The sequence below is a fragment of the Calidris pugnax genome, unplaced genomic scaffold (assembly GCF_001431845.1).
Source record: "Calidris pugnax isolate Ruff unplaced genomic scaffold, ASM143184v1 scaffold158, whole genome shotgun sequence".
Taxonomy (NCBI): domain Eukaryota; kingdom Metazoa; phylum Chordata; class Aves; order Charadriiformes; family Scolopacidae; genus Calidris; species Calidris pugnax.
The window spans coordinates 735,728-740,304 of NW_015090942.1; the positions used below are offsets into that span (position 1 = coordinate 735,728).

General features: G+C 43.0%; 1 protein-coding gene across 1 annotated transcript in view; it reads right to left on the reverse strand.

The window, feature by feature from the left end:
• The window catches only part of LOC106893685 (MICOS complex subunit Mic19-like), a gene marked incomplete at its 5' end in the record, with an annotated part of 96,230 nt that overhangs the window by 89,372 nt on the left and 2,281 nt on the right, over positions 1-4,577 (reverse strand). The window lies entirely within an intron of this gene.

The following is a 4,577-nucleotide window of genomic DNA, read 5'->3' on the forward strand; positions in this document are numbered from 1 at the left end:
AACTCTAAGAGGGGAGATTTAGATTGGATCTCAGGAAAAAATTCTTCACTGTGAGGGTGGTGAGGCATTGAAACAGGTTGCCCAAAGAAGCTGTGGGTGCCCCATCCCTGAAGGGGTTCAAGGCCAGGCTGGATGGGGCTTTAGTCAACCTGGTCTGGTGGGAGGTGTCCCTGCCCAGGGCAGGGGGGGTGGGACTGGATTTTCTTTGAGGTGCCTTCCAACCCAAACCATTCTATGATTCCATGGTTACGAACTCTACAGCCACCAAGGCTTGGAGTTGACAATTAAACCATCGGCACAATGGAAGGATGATGGACATGGAGGAGCTCAACAGAACATCAGGAGAGAAGCGTGTGAGTGTGTGTGTGGATACACACATGGGACTATGTCAGAGGAAGAGGCCTTGGGATTGTTCTTCCAGGTAGCAAAGCTGCTCAACCTGCCCACGATGGCAGTTTTCCTTTTTGTTGCTCTGCTATTTAAAAAGAAAAATCAAATGGCTTAAAATACCATGAATACCACCTTGTTACAGTAAATAATTAAGACAATGTAGGGTACACATATGTCAATGCCTTGAATACCTCCATCTCTGGGGTTTCCTGCTGTAGTCAAGAAGCACTGTTCCCTTGTCAGCAGACAATGAAAAACACCGATAAATTTTTCTCCAAGCTTTACATGCTGAAGCCTTAAATAACAGCTTTACATCCCAGTCAGATATACAGTATGAGAAGGTTATTCTTTAACTCCTTTGTTAAACTACCTCATTTTGCTTTGCTGCTGCCGAGCATGTAATAACTCATAGCTTATGTGCTATCTTTGACCTAGAAACACTGGCAGCTGTTAAGGGAATCGCTGGGTTTTTGGAAAGTATCAAAAGGTTTTTAGCACATAAACCAAATTTATGAACAGATATTGCCCCGGAGAATTGAATTGTTTATGTTTTAGTATCACAGCTGTCACTGGTGCACAGTTATTTTGTCCTGTATTAATCCTCGGAAAAGGTTGAGCATCTTCACTCCGTCACTGAAATATTTTATAATTGACAGACTTCATCTGGCGCTGAATATGTAGAGTAATTTTCTCCATAAGGAGCACACTGTGCTGACACTAATCTGTTCTGTTGTCATCTCCCTTTATTATCAACGTCTGCATTGTTTTTTCGGCGGCGCCGAAGAACACAAATACCGAGCTTCTAATTGAAAAAGCTCAGTAATCAAAAAGGCAATTAATCATACAGATGAGCTCTGACACTCAATGATGCAACAGCCAGAAATGCCACAGACGCATAACTCGAGGATTTTTCAAGTGGGCTTATTTGATGTAAGAATGATCTGAGAATGTAATTAGCATTCTTTGTCACAGGTGACAGACTCCCATCGCACGCTCCTTCCTACGGACATGACTTTTGCTGAGCTCCGTGTGCTCCACTCCCATCTCACCTCCCATTCCAACCTTTTCCCTGCCGAGCAGCCCGTACCCCGGCACCGTGTACCTTTCCCTGAAATCAGAACAAGTTTAGCAACAAATAAGCAGCCTATTATTCTGTAATTTCCACAACGTTAGGCCTTTCCAGACCTTCTTTTTTTTCTCAAAGCTCCATTTCCATCCCCGCGCTCAAAAATCACCAACACAGACTTCTCACAAATGACCTTAATAACTTCTGCAGGCACCAGCCTCGGCGAAGCCGGGATTGCAGGAGATGTGACCTCTCTGCTTTTGCAGGTTTTCATTCTGTAATCTCCTCATCTCGGAAAAAAAGTTCAAAACCAGATTTGGAGCACAGAGTTCACCTCCTTTCAGAGCTCCAACAACTCTTTTTTGCGCAGAAGAGATATGCACGTGTGCTTTGAAAACAACCCAGGTGACAACTCAGCAAAGCAAAGGTTCCTCAGCTTACAAATAAAGGTGTCAGAAGGAAAAGAAAAGCCTTAATATCACAAGAACCCCACTCTGAAGACAGAGCAAACATCATGTGTGGCATAAGGCAGTCAATTCAGAACTGCCTGCTCTGGTCCTGGAGACTTCCAAGTCTGAGAAGAGAAAGCAAGAGATGGAAGAGTTCACCTCTTTCACATCCCTTGGGGGACAATGCTTAAGTAATACTCAAATACAGCCATTTACAGTTCATTGGGATTGTTCAGCCTGGAGAAGAGAAGGCTCCAGGGAGACCTTATAGCGGACTTTCAATACCTGAAGGGTGCCTATAGAAGAGCTGGGGAGGGACTCTTTGCCAGGAAGGGTAATGATAGGACAAGGGGAAACGGTTTTAAATTGGAAGAAAAAAGATTCAGATTAGATCTCAGGAAGAAATTTTTTACCATGAGGGTGGTGAGACACTGGAACAGGTTGCCCAGGGAAGTTGTGGCTGCCCCATCCCTGGAGGGGTTCAAGGCCAGGCTGGATGGGGCCTTGAGCAACTTGCTCTAGTGGGAGGTGTCCCTGCCCAGGGCAGGGGGGTTGGATGATCTTTGAGGTCCCTTCCAACCCAAACCATTCTATGATTCTATGATTATCTCACTTGTACACAATTATATATTCACATGTATTCAGAAGCATTGGAACGGGCTGTCAGGAGAAGTGGTTGAGGCACCATCCCTGTGGGCATTTAAAAGACATAGTGCTTAGCAGCATGATTTAGTGATGGTTTTTTATTAGAGTTAGGCTAATGGTTGGACTACATGATCTTAAAGGTCCGTTCTAACCTAGACAATTTTATGATTCTTTGTTAACGTGTGGTTCCACATTGGAAGTCACAGAGTAATAGAATGGTTTGGGTTGGAAGGGATCTTAAAGATCACAGAATCACAGAATATTCATAGTTGGAAGAGACCTTTGAGATCATCTAGTTCCAAACCCCCTGCCCTGGGCAGGGACACCTCCCACCAGACCAGGTTGCCCAAAGGCCCATCCAGCCTGGCCTTGAACCCCTCCAGGGATGGGGCAGCCACATCTTTTCTGGGCAACCTGGGCCAGGGTCTCACCACCCTCACAGCAAAGAAGTTCTTCCCCAGATATCATCTGAATCTCCCCTCTTTCAGTTTAAAACCATTCCCCCTCATCCTATGGTTCCCCTCCCTGATCAGGAGTCCCTCCCCAGCTTTCCTCTAAACCCTTTTAGGGACTGGAAGGGGCTCTAAGGTCTCCCTGGAGCCTTCTCTTCTCCAGGCTGGAGACTGTTAAGTCTTCACTTAAGAGGAGCAAACAAAGGCATTGTATCAGCGACCTAATTTAATATTTAAAATAACTAAGAATAAAATCTTATTTGCTTCATAGCACCTTAAAAACATAAAGCAAAAGCTTTCAAACAAAGAACCATGCTTTATCATGAATCACTCCAGCACTACTTATATCGTAACCATAAAACAAGAGGGTGATAACTAAGACCAGGGGTACAACCACCCCACAAGAAGGTGGATAAGATTGGATGAGGCTGGATGAGATACTGCAGACTCCTTTTCCTCTAACACCAGCCAGTCATTTGAGAAAAAGAAAGGTATTCTGGAGCCTGGTGGGGTTTTTTGTGAAGGTTCTTAATTTCTCACTGTTTAAATAATGCAGTTTTAGAATCATTAAACTAATTTACCCACAACCTTTCAAACTATTTTTCATCGCAAAGAACATGACTTCATTAATGTCATCTTCAAAAAGGTAGGACAAAACACTGAGACGGTATCTGATATGCCCTCTATTTAAAATATTCATTAAGACCAATTATACACACTGATAATTCATGCAACATGTTCGTCTTCCTAATCCATAAAAACAAGGGGTTTTCTTCTCTCCCGCTAAGCTGCATAAATGAATATGTATCTTGTTAAAACCGTTTTCAAAACTAACTAAAAAAAACCCCCTAATTTAAATTAATCAACAATAAGCAGGCTCAGGAAGAAAGCAGAGGGGGAAAAGGAGGCAAATGTACTCAGGCTGAAGGTTACAACCAATCTGGGATCTAGGAAATGATGACAGCAGTAATTATTTGAAATGAACATCCTATAAAATAAGACCCTATAAAAAAAATAGGAGCGTTAACAGCAATATGTTAAAACACTGTAAGCACTTCACCCAGCTCACCCAACTGTTGTGTACAATTTAGTTTCAAGTCTACTGTGAAAAAAAAAAAAAAAAAAAGACACAGAAGTGTTTTTTAAGCACGGCATGAACGACTTGCAATTAACATTAAACTCTCCCAATACTGGTGGCTTTTGGAGGAACCGCTCACTCCACCCAACGAAAGCAAGCGTGGACTGCAATGAAAGCAGAAATTCAGGGTATGTGTTCACATTTCACATGCAATTTTCAGATCATTTGGTGACACTCATTCACTTACACTGGCTCTTCATCACCTCTGGTACAAAAGTAACGTGCAATTTTCAGATCATTGGGTGACACTCAATTCACTTACACGGGCTCTTCATCACCTCTGGTACAAAAGTAACCTCGTTCTGATTCACAGAATCACAGAATCTTCTAGGTTGGAAGGGACCTTAAAGATCATCTTGTCCAACCGTCAACCTAACTGACAAAAATAGACACCCACACAACAAACAAGGAGCACCATCACTAAACCATACCTCCCA